The 17,719-nt window shown below is 41.9% G+C and overlaps 1 protein-coding gene across 2 annotated transcripts in view; it reads right to left on the reverse strand.

Moving 5' to 3' along the window:
- CORIN (corin, serine peptidase) overlaps positions 1–17,719 on the reverse strand; it is a 257,414-nt gene that overhangs the window by 238,222 nt on the left and 1,473 nt on the right. The gene's annotated exons all lie outside the window — the stretch shown is intronic.

Here is a 17,719-nt window from a genome sequence, read left to right on the forward strand (position 1 = left end):
TTTGTTGATCTTTTCAAAAAACCAGCTCCTGGATTCATTAATTTTTTGAAGGGTTTTTTGTGTCTCTATTTCCTTCAGTTCTGCTCTGATTTTAGTTATTTCTAGCCTTCTGCTAGCTTTTGAATGTGTTTGCTCTTGCTTTTCTAGTTCTTTTAATTGTGATGTTAGGGTGTCAATTTTGGATCTTTCCTGCTTTCTCTTGTGGGCATTTAGTGCTATAAATTTCCCTCTACACACTGCTTTGAACGTGTCCCAGAGATTCTGGTATGTTGTGTCTTTGTTCTCGTTGGTTTCAAAGAACATCTTTATTTCTGCCTTCATTTCATTATGTACCCAATAGTCATTCAGGAGCAGGTTGTTCAGTTCCCATGTAGTTGAGCGGTTTTGACTGAGTTTCTTAATCCTGAGTTCTAGTTTGATTACACTGTGGTCTGAGAGACAGTTTGTTATAATCTCTGTTCTTTTACATTTGCTGAGAAGAGCTTTACTTCCAACTATGTGGTCAATTTTGGAAAAGGTGTGGTGTGGTGCTGAAAAAAATGTATATTCTGTTGATTTGGGGTGGAGAGTTCTGTAGATGTCTATTAGGTCCACTTTATGTAGAGCTGAGTTCAATTCCTGGATATCCTTGTTAACTTTCTGTCTCGTTGATCTGTCTAATGCTGACAGTGGGGTGTTAAAATCTCCCATTATTATTGTGTGGGAGTTTAAGTCCCTTTGTAGGTCACTGAGGACTTGCTTTATGAATCTGGGTGCTCCTGTGTTGGGTGCATATATATTTAGGATAGTTAGCTCTTCTTGTTGAATTGATTCCTTTACCATTATGTAATGGCCTTCTTTGTCTCTTTTGATCTTTGTTGGTTTAAAGTCTATTTTATCAGAGACTAGGATTGCAACCCCTGCCTTTTTTTGTTTTCCAGTTGCTTGATAGATCTTCCTCCATCCCTTTATTTTGAGTCTATGTGTGTCTCTGCACGTGAGATGGGTTTCCTGAATACAGCACACTGATGGGTCCTGACTCCTTATCCAGTTTGCCAGTCTGTGTCTTTTGATTGGAGCATTTAGCCCATTTACATTTAACGTGAATATTGTTATGTGTGAATCTGATCCTGTCATTATGATGTTAGTTGGTTATTTTGCTCATTAGTTGCTATAGTTTCTTCCTAGCCTTGATGGTCTTTACAATTTGGCATGTTTTTGCAGGGGCTGGTACCGGTTGTTCCTTTCCATGTTTAGTGCTTCCTTCAGGAGCTCTTTTAGGGCAGGCCTGGTGGTGACAAAATCACTCAGCGTTTGCTTGTCTGTAAAGTATTTTATTTCTCCTTCACTTATGAATCTTAGTTTGGCGGGATAGGAAATTCTGGGTTGAAAATTCTTTTATTTAAGAACGTTGAATATCGGCCCCCACTCTCTTCTGGCTTGTAGAGTTTCTGCTGAGAGATCAGCTGTTAGTCTGATGGGCTTCCCTTTGTGGGTAACCCAACCTTTCTCTCTAGCTGCCCTTAACATTTTTTCCTTCATTTCAACTTTGGTGAATCTGACAATTATGTGTCTTGGAGTTGCCCTTCTTGAGGAGTATCTTTGTGGCGTTCTCTGTATTTCCTGAATCTGAATGCTGGCCTGCCTTGCTAGATTGGGGAAGTTCTCCTGGATAATATCTTGCAGAGTGTTTTCCAACTTGGTTCCATTCTCCCCATCATTTTCAGGTACACCAATCAGACGTAGGTTTGGTCTTTTCACATAGTCCCAAATTTCTTGGAGGCTTTGTTCATTTCTTTTTATTCTTTTTTATCTAAACTTCCCTTTTCTCTTCATTTCATTCATTTCATCTTCTATCAGCGATACCCTTTCTTCCAGTTGATCGCATCTGCTACTGAGGCTTCTGCATTCTTCGCGTAGTTCTCGAAACTTGGCTTTCAGCTCCATCATCTCCTTTAAGCCCTTCTCTCCATTGGTTATTCTAGTTATCCATTCTTCTAATTTTTTTTCAAAGTTTTTAACTTCTTTGCTATTGTTTTGAATTTCCTCTCGTAGCTCAGAGTAGTTTGATCGTCTGAAGCCTTCTTCTCTCAACTCATCAAAGTCATCCTCCATCCAGCTTTGTTCCGTTGCTGGTGAGGAACTGCGTTCCTTTGGAGGAGGAGAGGTGCTCTGTTTTTTAGAGTTTCCAGTTTTTTTGGTCTGTTTTTTCCCCATCTTTGTGGTTTTGTCTACTTTTTGTCTTCGATGATGGTGATGTACAGATGGGTTTTTGGTGTGGATGTCCTTTCTGTTTGTTAATTTTCCTTCTACCAGACAAGACCCTCAGCTGCAGGTCTGTTGGAGTTTACTAGAGGTCCACTCCAGACCCTGTTTGGCTGGGTGTCAGCACCGGTGGCTGCAGAACAGCGGATTTTCGTGAGACCACAAATTCAGCTGTCTGATAGTTCCTCTGAAAGTTTTGTCTCAGAGGAGTACCTGGTTGAATGAGGTGTCAGTCTGTCCCTACTGGGGGGGTGCCTCCCAGTTAGGCTGCTCAGGGGTGAGGGACCCACTTTAGGAGGCAGTCTGTCCGTTCTCAGATCTCCAGCTGCGTGCTGGGAGAACCACTACTCTCTTCAAAGCTGTCAGTCAGACAGGGACATTTAAGGCTGTGGAGGTTCTCGCTGAGTTTTTGGTTGTCTGTGCCCTGTCCCCAGAGGTGGAGCCTACAGAGGCAGGCAGGCCTCCTTGAGCTGTGGTGGGCTCCACCCAGTTCGAGCTTCCTGGCTGCTTTGTTTACCTAAGCAAGCCTGGGCAATGGCGGGTGCCCCTCCCCCAGCCTCGTTGCCGCCTTGCAGCTTGATCTCAGACTGCTGTGCTAGCAATCAGAGAGACTCCGTGGGCATAGGACCCTCCGAGCCAGGTGCGGGACACAATCTCCTAGTGTGCCGTTTTCCAGGCCCGTTGGAAAAGCGCAGTATTAGGACGGGACTGACCCGATATTCCAGGTGCCATCTGTTTCCCCTTTCTTTGACTAGGAAAGGGAACTCCCTGACCCCTTGCGCTTCCCGAGTGAGGCAATGCCTCGCCCTGCTTCGGCTCGCGCACAGTGCGCTTCACCGACTGTCCTGAACCCACTGTTAGGCACTCCCTAGTGAGATGAAACCGGTACCTCAAGCAGAAACGCAGAAATCACCCGTCTTCTGTGTCGCTGGGGCTGGGAGCTGGAGACCGGAGCTGTTCCTATTCGGCCATCTTGGCTCCACCTCCCACGCCCCCATAGGGTAGATTTTTAAAAAATGCAAAAGTCAAATATCTCCTGAAATTATTAAACAAAATGTATTTACTTTTTTCCTTTTTAAAAAATTAAAACACACACATTTACAGAAGAGTTGAAGGTACAGTACAAGGAACTGACCCATTTTCTTCTGACTTTTCTTCTGACCCTTCTTCTGACCCGTGTGATACTCAGTTGCTAACCAGATGCCTCACTGCTCCAGATTAATGGATATCTCCTATAAACAAGGACATTCTCCTGCCTAAACACAACGCAGTCATCAAAATGAGGAGATTACATTGATACATTGCAACCACCTAATTCTCAGACCCCACTGGTTTTTCCATTAGTCTCAGTAATACCCTTTCTACCAAAAGGATCTAATTTAGAATCACAATTACATTTGGTTTTCATGTCTCTTTAGCCTTCTTCAGTCTTCCCTTATCTTTTATGACTTTCACACTTTTGTAAATTACAGGCCATTTGTTTTGTAGAATGTTCCTCAGTTGTGGTTTAGGATTAAATTCAGACATCTTTGGGAGAAATAACACAAAAGCGATGTTGCATTGTTCTCACTGAATCCTATCAATTTGTTCTTTTATTGATGACAGTCATATCCATCACATGATACTGTTGGGATGGGTCAAGCCTCCCCATCGTAACACTATTTTGTGGAGAGGTACTTTGAAACCATGTTAATATACCATCTCTTCAAACTTTCCATTTCTTTTTTTTTTTTTTGAGACGGAGTCTTGCTCTGTTGCCAGGCTGGAGTGCAGTGGTGCGATATCAGCTCACTGCAACCTCCGCCTCCCGGGTTCATGTGATTCTCCTGCCTCAGCCTCCCAAGTAGCTGGGACTACAGGCACGTGCCAACATGCCCAGCTAATTTTTGTATTTTTAGTAGAGATGGGCTTCACCATATTGGCCAGGATGGTCTCAGTCTCTTGACCTCATGATCTGCCCGCCTCGGCCTCCCACAGTGCTGGGATTACAGGCGTGAGGCACCGCGCCCGGCCCCATTTCTTTTTTTATTCGCTTACATAAGCACGGACTCTTGTTTCCCTATTTCATTCAATGGTTTATAATTTGTTACTATCATAATTTACTTAGATCCTCAATTTGCCCTCCATTTGGCCAGTGGAAGTTCATTAAAGCTGGCTGCTGTGTCCTTGTGACATGCCCCATCATTCTTTGAGCATTTCCTTGCTTTTTGGAACAAGATGTTTTGAATTCATCTGGTACTAGCCTTGCATCACCTTTGGAATCAGCCATTTCTCCAAGGATCCTGGTTCCTTTTTGCAGAAAATGACATTTAAAAAACAAGGTCTGAGGGCCCCTTGGTATGCATAGGATGTGCTCATGTTCCTGGGGTGGTGTTGTTCCCAGTTTCTCTCAGTAGAAAGAGCTACATGGAAAATTGTATTTATATTGTGTGTGCATTCACATATGTACACATACACATAGGCCTCTGTATTTATTTCTATATCTACCTTTATACACTGAAAACCAGACATTTATACCCATATCTCCAATTTCAATCCCATATCACAGAGGTCCAGATCTACTATACTTTCTATACTTTTAACCCCTTTTCCAACAGGGAGAAAGCTGGCTTATTGTTAATACATTTAATTGCTTGATCAATCCCCCAGTCTGTAACTAATTTCCCATGTCCCAGCCCCAGCTGCCATGTGGGCGCCACGCTCACCCTGTCCCAGATGCTGTGCTCATTCTGCCCTGGCTCTCCTATGCACGGACACCTTCCTCCACCTACTCAGACCCTGAGCCACATCTTAGGTTGAACTCCACACACTCCATCCATACCCTGCTTGGGCACGGACATATTCTGCTGGCCACCTGTCCTTGTTGATGTGGCTGACATGCTGCTGTCCCTCCCCACACTTTAGAACCCACCTTACTCTGTCCACTGAACAAATTCAGGACTGAGTTAACAAGGAATAGGAAAATCCAAAGTTTTGAAATCTATGGAAAGCAATCAATGCTATTTCTTTTTTTTTTTTTTTACTCCTTTTTTCTCCTAAAGCATATATAAAGAGGAATAACAATACAAAATCACTTTTAGGAGTGGCTGACATGAAATGATTTGAGAATATTGTTAGGAATATATATTTCTTATTCAAAGAGCATTTTTGTTCCGCTTATTTGCATTCAGTTAATAGAGGTAATGTTAAACAACAACATAAAAAAAAAAAAAAATACACACACAGTGCTACCAGGAGGCCAAACAGGTAAGCTGAGCTTGTCATAAAACAACTCAGACCACTGACCAAGGTACACCCAGGTGAGATCTTGCAGGTCCTCTGTTGGGGCCACTTCACATTCTCACCAGGATGCCTTAGGAAAAGCTTGTCTTTCTTTCTTTCTTTCTTTCTTTCTTTGCTTTGTAGAGACAGAGTCTCAGTATGTTGCCCAGGCTGGGCTTTAACTCCTGGCCTCAAGCAATCCTCTCCCTTCAGCCTCCCAAAGTGCTGGGATTACAGCCATGAGCCACCATGCCCCAGGTTCACCTTCTTTGTTTTAATTTCAAACAGGATGGAAACTCGATTCTATTGTTATGATTCTATTGTTCTGCAGAAGAGGGCAGAATAAAAATCACCACAGGCCAGACTAGAGCTGTATATCCAAGTCTTGATTTTGAATTCAAAAAACCACAAAGGCCAAGGGGAAAGAGAACGCTAAACTCTCAAGTTTGTCCTAACCTCTTTAGGGAATGAAACTGGACACAGCCAGACAGTCCTTCAGTCATTCCTGGCTTGAAAGATCCCTCCCCACTCTGCCTTGCTTACCCAACGTGGGCAGCTGGGTGTGACAGCTTTGAGGGGCCTCCCCAGGGCTATTTTTAACCTGGTATTTTCTGCTTGCAGCCTTTCCACCAGGGCAGCCCCAGGTCCAGGGAGTCACTCCAGCTGGGAAATGTGAGCACACCGCTGGCCTGTGGCAAATGAGGTATTTTTAACTGAGACTTGAGAAGCTCAGAATTGTCATCGGCTTCAGGCCTCAGGGTGCGAGACACAAAACAGAGCCAAGCAAGAGAGGCTGTGTGCGGACTCTCCAGTTCCTTAGCAACCAATTGCCGGGCTTGTTGCTGGAGGAGGGCTCTGTAAGTGTCCTGATCAGCGATGGAAAGCCAGCCTCAGAGTCTTTCCTGGCAATCATGTGGCTCCCTCCCCATAGAAGTGAGGCCTGGGAGTCCCCGTGCAGGTGAGGTATTCTGCCGGGCTTTCCCATGCCACGCCTATCTGCGGCTGATTAGCATCACCTGGGACTTGTCAGACACATGAATTCTTGGGTCTCAACCCAGACCCGTTATATTAGAAACTGACAATGGGACCCAGCGATCTGTGTTGGATCAGACCCTCCAGGTAATTCTCATGCACACTAAAGTTCCAGAATCACTGGCCTAATCACACATTCGCTAACATTCATATAGATAAAGATGTAAGAGTAACACTTGAATCCCACCAAGCCCACATTGCAGTAATTCTTTTAAATGAAGAACTTTATTTTTAGAACATTTTTACACTTACCAGAAAAAAAAAGTGAGCAGATAGTAAAGAGCACCAGTAACTTTTTCAAACCATTGCTTTTTTTTTTTTTTTTTTTTAGATGGAGTCTTACTCTGTCACCCAGGCTGGAGGGCAGTGGCGTGATCTCGGCTCACTGCAACCTCTGCCTCCCAGGCTCAAATGATTCTCCTGCCTCAGCCTCCCAACTAGCTTACTAGATTACACGTGCCCGCCACCATGTCTGGTCAATTTTTGTATTTTTAGTAGAGACAGGGATTCGCCATGTTGTCCGGACTGGTCTCGAACTCCTGACCTAAGCAATCTGCCAGCCTCATCCTCCCAAAGTGCCAGGATTACAGGCGTGAGCCACTGAATCCAGAGCCAACCATTGCTTTTTTCTGCTGCACACTGTACCCTAATAAGAAAAACTCCTTCCTCTGTTCGTCCTTAAGGGCAGTGATAAGACACCAACTGAGTTTTTGCCATCAAAGGCAGCAGTTGGGTCAGAGAAAGAAAGACCTCAGCGCTAAGGGAAGATAGCAGTAATGCACAAAAACCCTAGGAATGACTGCAAATGCCTACCCCAGCACAAGCTGAGATGAAGCCAACTGTGATTGTCTAAGACTCTGCAGCCAGGGCAACACCTTCACAAAACACGCTTGGAAATGATGTGAATATTTGTGTATCAGTTATATAGTCGTTTCTTCTTGCTGCTGTAACAAATTACCATACCCTTAGTAGTTTAAAGCAACACAACTTTATTATCTCACAATTCTGGAGGTCGGAAGTCTGAAATCAGTTTCACTAGACTAAAGTCAAGGTGTTATCAAGGCTGCTTCCTTCTGAAGGCTCTCAGGGGAAAATCTGTGCCTTTTTCAACTTATAGTGGCTGCGTCTATTCCCTGGCTAGTGGCCCCTTCCTGTATCTTCAAAGCACATTCCTCCTCCCATCTCTACATCCACCATCACTAATTGTCACATGTGATTCTGACCTTTCTGCCTCTCTAAGGGCTTTGTAATCACATCAGGACCTCCCACATAATTCAAGATAATCTCCCCATCTCAAAATCCTTTATTTAATTACATTTGCAAAGTCCCTTTTGACACATAAAATAATATTCACAGGTCTCAGGGATTAGTATGTGGGTTTATCTAGGGGGTCCTTATTCGGAACATCTCTCTCCATATAGCGCTGTACTCTCTAATACCATAGACACTAGCTACGTGTTGTCATTGAGCACCTGCAATGCAGCTCATTTGAACTAAGAAATGCTGTAAGGGGAGTGAAATTTAAAGACTTGTTGTAAAAAAAAGTAAAAGATTTCATTAATAATTTTTATGTTGATTACATATTAAAATTATAAAATCTTGGATATATTGAGTTAAATAAGCTATCTTATTAAGATTAAATTCATCTGTTTCTTTTTGCTTTTTCAAGTGCAGCTACTAGACAATCTTAAATTACATCTGTGGCTAACATTATGTTTCTATTGGAGCAGTCCTACTACAGACCATAAAGGAGGCAGGGTGACATTAACTTTCAGTTGTTTTATTTTTGCCTTACTTATAAGAGAGCCCAGACTTTGGAAGCAACATTTCTTCTTTCTCTAGAGAGAGCCACTAAATTCCTGCAATTAAGATTTCAATTCAAGAGAGATATTTTATTAGGGATATGCACAACTAGATAAGCGTAACAATAAAAAAATACATTTATCCAGCAACATGCATTCTAATAAAGCATTTTCATTAATACATTCTTTCATTAAATCCTCATTACAGCCTTGTAAGAGATGTATTCTTCCAACTTTTCAGAGAAGAAAATGGAGCCTAAAGGAAATTAACGTGCTGGAGGAGCACCCAGTCAGTAAGTGATAAGCTAGAACTTGAGCCCAGTCTATGCACCTCTGCACCCAAGGCTGCCTGGCTGATTTCCTGGCTTGGGTTTAGTGGTTTAATCAGGCTCACTCTACTTCCTGAGTGGTTTTACTTTCAACCCTCCTAAGTTTCAGAGATCTCAGGATTTTCCCTTTCTACCTTAAAGTTCTGCTCCTTTGCTATTCTGAGCACATTTTTATTATGTTTTTTTAAAAATTATTTCTTAACTTTGAATGCATAGGGGCGTATTTCCCACCTAGTTATTTAAAGAAGAAGATTTTCTCCTGTGTCACACTTCCTCAGCACCCAGAGGCACACCTGGCACCCAGCTTGATCCTGGGCCATCTGGTGGAAGAGCCCTGATACCAATGACTGTCCCTCCTCATTCTGTTCACCACCCATAGCTGCATACATAGGTAAGATGTTCGGATCTGACCTCTAGCCAGAGTAGATACCCTCAGAGAAACCAGAGCTATGGTGGTTTAAACTGCCTCCCAGCTTTCCTCTGATCAGTCTTTTGGGGTTGAACAGGCAATTTTTCACTTTGGCAGAGGGTCACTGTAAGAAGAATTAGCAAATGCCCACTAAGAGGGAAGTGGACACTAAGATCATGTAGGAGGCCCCTTACCCAGGCAGCACTCCTATGGCATAATCAGAAATACGTATTTGTTTTTTTCCCCAATTCCTGACACAGGACTCCTTAAATCCCTTGGAATATCCTGAGTGATACGAGTGATAAGAGCACTTTTTGTTCTAACGAGGTGATTCTTGGATTCTTGAAAACCCCTAGCTAGCTTCAGGATAGGGGCTGGTCTCCAGAAAAACCAAACTTTGATTAGAAGCCTAAAGCTTTCAGCACTACTCCTCAACCTCATGGGAGGAGAGAGGGCTAGACATTGAATTAATAACCACATACTCATGCTTGTGTGATGAACAAAATCTCCATAAAAACCCCTAAGTGTCAAGGCTTACAGTTTCTGAATTGGTGAACACATCTACATTCTGGGAGCACTCCAACTCCATGGAGACAGAAGCTCCTGCACTTCCTAAGGGCATTGTGATCACATCAGGATCTCCCAGATAATCCAAGATAATCTCCCCATCTCAAAATCCTTAATTTAATTACATTTGCAAAGTCCCTTTTGACAATTTTTACATATAAAATAATATTCCCAGGTCTCAGGGATTAAGATGTGGGTTTATTCTAGGGGTCATTGTTCAGACCATCTCACTCCATATAACCCTGTACTCTCTCATACCGTAGATATTTGCTACGTGTCGTTACTAAGCACGTGCAATGTAGCTCATTTGAATGGAGAAATGCTGTAAGGATGGTGAAATTTAAAGACTTGTTATGAAAAAAAGGTAGGCCAGGCGCGGTGGCTCACGCCTGTGATCTCAGCACTTTGGGAGGCCGAGGCGGGTGGATCACGAGGTCAGGAGATCCTGACCATCCTGGCTAACACGGTGAAATCCCGTCTCTACTAAAAATACAAAAAATTAGCCTGGCGTGGTGGCGGGCGCCTATAGTCCCACCTACTCGGGAGGCTGAGGCAGGAGAATGGCGTGAACCCGGGAGGCGGAGCTTGCAGTGAGCCGAGATCGCGCCACTGCACTCCAGCCTGGGCGTCAGGGCGAGACTCCGTCTCAAAAAAAAAAAAAAAAAAAAAAGGTAAAAGATTTCATTAATTTTTATGATGGTTACATATTAAAATTATAAAATCTCAGATACAATGAGTTAAATAAGCTACCTTATTAAGTTCAAATTTATCTGTTTCTTTTTGCTTTTTCAGTGCAGCTACTAGACAATCTAAAATTACATCTGTGGCTAATATTATATTTCTACTGGAGCAGGACCCTTCTGGACCTTCTGGACCTTGGCCTAGGCACCGCTTCATCTGGCTGTTCATTCGTATGCTTTATCATAAACCAGTGAATGTGAGTTAAGTGTTGTCCTGAGTTCTGTGAGCCATTAGGGCAAATTATCAAACCTGAAGAGGGAGGGAGTTATGGGAACCCCTGATTCATGGCCAATCAGTCAGAAGTGCAGGTGGCCCAGAACTTGCAACTGTCATCTAAAGTGGGGCCAGTCTTGTGGGATCTGACACTAACTCCAGGTAGATAGTGTCAGAATTGAGTTGAATTATTGGACACCCAGTTGGTGTCAGAGAGTTGCAGCAGTGGTGTTAGGAAAGATAGCATGCATCTGGTGTCAGGAAGGAAAAACACACACCAGCTTGTCAGCTATCAGAAAGGGAAGAGAGAAACAATAAAGTAAAATGGGACAGTGTCCTGCTCATTTTCTGCTGCCACATAAAAATTATAGCCTTTAGATCGAAAAAGGCCCTGAAAGAGTAAATAGTCCAACTACCTCATTTTACACAAGTAAACCAGGATCTAAAAGGTTAACTGACTTCTGTAACATCTCAGCAACCTAGTACCAACTTCTTATTGAACTCCCCTTTCTGATGGTGCTTGACTTGGACAAAACTGTTTTAAAGGATGACAGAGAAATAGTAAATAAAACAATATAGCTTTGATTTCCAAACCACACTACAGAGGAGTAGCATCTTGCTCCCAGAATAAGGCTCTAAAATAGGCACATGAAGATGAAAATCATGTACTGTCAAACTAATCCCTGAAAAGCCTTAAGAGAGTGTCACATTGGAGACCAATGTAACCTCCAACAATAAATCCCACATGGTGTTTTTTTTTTTTTTTTTCAAAGCTGGAACAGGCTCATCGGTTGAGTACCAGATTAATTAATTGGCTTGAGGTTAGAGAATAAAATGGCACAATCTTTAAACCCAGATCACACGTGGAACTGCAAAAAGGATACACATATAAGGCACCGGGTTCTGAAACTAATGGCAAATTCCTTTCTCTCATCTTTTGCTCTTACTCCAGGACACTGAATAGAATGACTCATATTAATTAAACATTCATCTCTCCTCCCTGCACTCATGGTTTAGGGTTTATTGCTTAGTTAGAAACTAAGCTTCACAAGTGCATGAATCCCTGTTTTGTTCATGGATGTCTCCTAAGTGCCTAATAATATACCTGTCACATAAATGTTTGCTAAATAAGGGGATGAATGTATTCTTTTTGTCCAGGCTGTCTAGTTGAATTCTCATATATTAAAGCTATTTAGGTCTAGCTATGGCTTTCACTTCTTGGGAAGTTGTGGTGCTATTACCAGAAAAATTCAAACAGAACTATGCATAAAAAGATTTTTCACCATTCAGGAGGTTCTTGGAGTCCCAGATTAAGATTTCCTGGTACTGTCAATCTCTTTCTATGACACTTCAGCAGAATGACACTTTCGTGGCTTCAGAGACACTGACACCTACTTTCATAGCTGCATAGGATTTTAAAACTCCCCCAAAGAGCTACAAACAAAAGGTACTCTTCAAGTGCTGTCAACCTAAAGGTTAACGGGTTGAAGGGACCCTGGGCTAAGGAAGCACAAGCTGGAGACACCAAAATGGTCTTCGCAACTCGCCTCTATATTTTCTGCCCTGCTTCTAAGCCAGCCTGTTGGCCGACTGGCCCTTCTCCACAGATGTCGTCCTGAGCCTCTTACAGAGTTTCAGCACTGACATTAAATGACAAGATGGATCACTTACACGACCACCTTGGATCCTCAACCAGCCTGATCAAGCATTGACACTGCATGTGTCACCACCAGCTCTGATGGTTTGGACATGTAGAAATGTATTGCAGGAGAATATGCAAACGGCTGCTGTAAGGTGAGCTGATCGGGACGACTGCCAGCAGACAGAGGGGAAGCCATAATTAATGGGCACCCTTCAGCAGAGCTCAGAGCAGACCAAACACCAATGCAGAAGGCTCAAGAAAGAGGCAAACAGACTAGCCAGTGCTCCAGGATGACTGTGGCTCTTTATGAGTGAAGAGAAAGGGTAGAGACTGAAGACAGAGCTGGGGACAGTGACAGGCTTGGGGAAGAACAGCTGACTCCGCAGTCCCAGGGTGAGTCATCCCATGTGTTCCACACCCAGGTAGAAAGCGCTCATTAGCAGAACATAATCTCCCAACCTGCATGATGATCGTCTGTCCATGAGAACAATAAACATTACAGATCGTGCTTGCACTAAAGCAGATTTAGTAAAGCCTCAGGAACAGAATATGCTTCATGGGGTAAGAAACCCAGCTAGGGAAAAGACTGACCTATATCTATGCATCTGTAATGGGTTGAATAGTGTCTCCAAAATATATGTCCACCCAGAACCTCAAAATGTGTCCTTCCTTTGGATATAGGGTCTTTGCAGTTGTAGTTAGTTAGGACAAGGTCATACTGGATTAGGGTGAAGCCTAAATCCAATATGACTGATATTCTTACAATAAGAGAACACACAGAAACACACACCAGGAAGGCCATGGAAGTAAAATATATAGTTTGTCAAATGAGGATGAGTTCAAGAAGGGGTCCTACGTAGTGAAGTGGAGTATTTGTTTTTAAGCCTGATTAAATTAAACACTTGGTGGATCTTTCCCCCAAACATTGAACTTAGTATTATAGTGCTTTCATTCTTGTAAAAAATGGTACAACATGTAGGAGTACATATAGAGGGAGAATAGTCTCCTTCTTTTGTATTAGTTTCTGCTCTAAGCCAGGAAAATCATCAGCCATAAAGCTCATAGGGAGGGAAAAGAACAATACATAAGCAAAATCATCAAGGCTGAAGGGGAGAACTCAGAGGATTATGTGACTAATACTCACTTGTCAGTGATTTATACATGAATCTGGCCATTTACTATTCAACAAATGCCTAGGCCATGTAAGAGACCTCAACAAAACAGAAGTGATTCTGCTATAGGAAACCACTTCTTAAAAGAAAAAGAAGCAAATAGAGGTGCTTTACAGAAAACTTTTTCTTTTCTTTTCTTTTTTTTTTTTGAGATGGAGCCTCACTCTATCACCCAGGCCAGAGTGCACTGGCATGATCTCGGCTCACTGCAGGCTCCACCTCCTGGATTTAAGCAATCCTCTTGCCTCAGCCTCCCAAGTAGCTGGGACTACAGGCAGGTGCCATCAAGCCCCGGTAATTTTTTTGTATTTTTAGTAGAGATGGGGTTTTGCCATATTGGCCAAGCTGGTCTTGAACTCCTGACCTCAGGTGATCCGTCTGGCTCAGCCTCCAGTAATCCCAGTGAGCCACTGTGCCTTGGCCTAGGAAAATTTTTATCATCCTAAAATCTTATATCATCACTCAAGCAAAAGAAAGCTCTAGAACTACCTGAGAGAACAGCCTGCAATGAAGGAGATCATGTATCTGTGCTGCCCAATACAGTTGCCACCAGCTTTATAAAATAACTGAGCACTTAAAATGTGCCCAAGGAGACTGAAGAAATAAATTTTTAATCTGATGTAATGTTGATTAAATTTGCTAAATTTGATTTAATTTAATAATCTAATAATTAATAAAATTAATTTAATCATTGATTAAAATTGCTAAATGCAATTGGCTAAGAGCTACTCCATTGCATCACATGGCTCTAGAGTCACAGAAAGCTGCCTGTGGAAAAAGTCTTGAGACATTTCTCACCAAGTCTAGGATAAGACTGGATCCTCAAGAAAAAACAGATTAGGAAACAAATCACCAAAGCAATTATGAGCAAGAAAAAAAAAGCTAGAGGTATCGTACGTCATGATTTCAAAATATATTACAAAGCTACACTAATCAAAAACAGTGTGGTACTCATATGAAAACAGCCATATGGCCAAACAGAAGAGAGATCCCAGAAATAAACTCATACATACATGGTTGACAAGGATGCCAAGAATATACAATGGAGGAAAGATATGTCTTCAACAAATGGTGCTGGGAAAACTGGCTATACATATGCAAAAGAATAACATTGGACATTTATCTCATGCCATGCACAAAAATCAAGTTAAAATGGATTAAAGACTTTAGCATAAGACCTGAAACTGTAAAATTTCTGAAAGAAAACATAAGGGAAAATCTTGACATTGACCTTGGCGATAATTTCTTGGATACGACACCAAAAGCATAGCAAAAAAAAAAAAAAGCAATAATAACCAAATAAGATTATGCTAAACTAAAAAGCTTCTGCATAGCAAACGATATGATCAACAAAATGAAAAGGCAATCTATAAAGTGGGAGAAAATATTTGCGAATCATGTATCTGATAAAGGATGAATATCCAACATATATAAGGAACTCCTTCAATTCAGTAGCCAAAAAGCTAATAACCTGATTTTAAAATGGGCAAAAGCCCTAAATAGACATGACTCCAAAGAAGACATACAAATAGCCAGTAAGTATATGAAAGATGCTCAACATCACTAATCATCAGAGAATTACAAATCAAAACCACAAAGAGATTTCAGCCCTTTGCCACTTGTTAACATGATCAAAAAACAAAAGATAACAAGTGTTGGATGCCAAGAAAATGGATCTCTTGTATATGATTCATGGGAATGTAAACTGGTGCAACCATATGGGAAAGAGTATGGAATTTCCTCAAAAAAATTAAAAATAGAACTATCATATGATCCAGCATATGGTACCAGCATACAGTATAGAACTACCATATGATCCCATTTCTAGATGTGTAACCAAAGAATTTAAAATTGGGATCTTGAAAAGATATCTGCATTCCCATGTGCATTGCAGCATTATTCACAATAGCAAAAAACATAGGCGCAGCCTAATGTCCACTGATAGATGAATGGATAAAGAAAAATGGGGTATATATAAACTGTATGTATATATACATACAGTAGAATATTACTCAGCCTTAACAAAGAAACAAATCCTACCATTTCTGACAACAGAGATGAACCTAGAGGACACTATGCTAAGTGAAATAAGCCAGACACAGAAGGGCAAATACTACATGATCCCACTTAAATGAGGAATCTTAAAATAGTCAAACTCATAGAAGCAGAGAGTAGAATGGTGGTTTCCCAGAGGAGGAGGAAATGGGGAGGTATTGGACCAAGGGTATAAAGTTTCAGTAATGCAAGATAAATAAGTCCTAGAGATCTACTACACAGCATGGCTTCTGTAGTTAACGATACTATATTCTATACTTAAAAATTTGCTAGGTGGGTAGATCTTCTGTTAAGTGTCCTTATAACAGAATAATAATAACAATAATAAAGATGGCAGAAGGGAACTTTTGAAGATGATGGATAGGTTTGTGACATTAATTGTGGTGATGGTTTTATAGATGTATACTTGTTTCCAAACTTATCACATTGTTTACATTAAATATATACAGGTTTTTGCTCGCCAATACTTCAATAAAGTAGTTTTTTAAAAAAGGGTTAGGGAACCTTCATTGGAATATACCACTATTACATAAAGGACTTCCAGTACATATTCCATAGTCTGCAGTGTCTTTACCGGTGGTCAATAGTACCATCTACATTTTCTGACCAAGGAAACTGAGGCCCAGCAAGAAGATTATTTGACTTGCCAAGAGCCTTGCGGTTTTTAAGGGGCAGAGTCAGAAGTCTGACAGCAAAGCTCCTACTCTTCCCGCCAAGGCAGGTCATCTACAGCACCTTCTACTCTTAAGGGGTCTGCCATTTCCACCCTCTCTGAACAGACATAAAACAAACAAGTGTATTGTGTCTGTGTGCGTCTTTATGTGAGTGTGTAGACTCTGAGGAACAGGTTAAGTCTTGGAGTCCCTTGAGTGTATAGTGTGAACCTAGTATGTTTAGCCAGCCAGTATCAGGTCAGTACCCTTTAGCCAGCCAGCCTCGTTTTCCATTTGGTCCAGGAAAATGGAATGCCAAGAATAGTGATGGGGCTAACAGGATGCATGAATGCATACTTGTTGAATAACTTATTAAGTAGAAGTAGCAGGTCAAACAGACCTTTCCCCCTCAGATACACTCAGCAACAATTCAGTGTTGCGGCTCTCCTGCTCCTCAGAGAGCTCTTATTACCCCAGCAGCGGAGACACTCAGAAACCCTAAGACCACAAGTCTTTGTGTTGAAAGAGGCCAGAAGTGCGGAAAAGAGGAAAAATAAGGAAAGGAGTACCTCATTAACAGTATGGAGATTTGAAAGTACAGGCTTTTGAAAGCGACTCTCTGGAGCTCCTGGGCCACTCAGCTTCTCCTCTAACTTCCTGTCTGCCCCCAACAGTGGGGGAGGTCAACAGAGGGGCTGGCCAGGCAATAGAACTAGCAAATGCTGAAATCCACATGAAGCTATGGTGGAGAATGTGACCCTGCCAAAAGGAAACCACAGCTGGTGGTGGAATGCAAGATGAGGAAGCACTGATGCCTGCCTTCTATGCTGTTGCTGTTGTGATTTCTGCAGCATTATGAGGAAGGTTTCTGATGGAATGAGTTTTGCATCTTTTAAGAAAGTGTCCCTATACCTGGATATGTGCTTGATGAGGTTAATAGAGCAATTCTTGGTGTGTCTTTTTAACCCACAGGTAGGTTAACAGAGGCGTTCCTCGTTGGTCCTGTAAGCCTACCCTGAAAGGAACTTTCTGGAAAGAGTCCCCTCCTCCTTAAAAAATGCCTTATAGAATCTTGAGGTTTTGAGATTGATGTGTTTCCACACCCAAATAACCCCAAAATAGTTTATCCTATTGAAATTCTTGGTGTCCTGGAAAGCATTCTATGGAAAACCTGCCTGGTCAGCCAAGCCCACACGTGAGTCTATGCACACATCTCCTCTAACCTCGCAAGCCCCAGGATCTGAGGACCAATTTTTAGCACAATCTCACACAACAAAACTATTGGGCACCTAATAATAGAAACAAGCTAATGAATGTTTTGACTGTGACAGAAAAAATGGTTTAATAACTTTTTATAAATGCATGGTTTCTTCTCATTGTCTCAGGGTTATGCCAAAATTAATTTCAAAACTATCTGCTTAAATGTGCCCTTGGACAATAATCACCAGTAAGTCCTGACTTCACCCCCTTGCTGGTAGCGGTCTGACGTTCCTCTGCAGAGTTTTGCTTCCATCGATAAGTGACTTTAAATAAAAAGTTAAAATAAAAACTAGAAGCCACAATTGTGCCTATGTCAGTCGTCGAAGTCTTGTACAGGAG

Source organism: Symphalangus syndactylus, chromosome 16, assembly GCF_028878055.3.
Source record: "Symphalangus syndactylus isolate Jambi chromosome 16, NHGRI_mSymSyn1-v2.1_pri, whole genome shotgun sequence".
In the NCBI taxonomy this organism is placed as follows: domain Eukaryota; kingdom Metazoa; phylum Chordata; class Mammalia; order Primates; family Hylobatidae; genus Symphalangus; species Symphalangus syndactylus.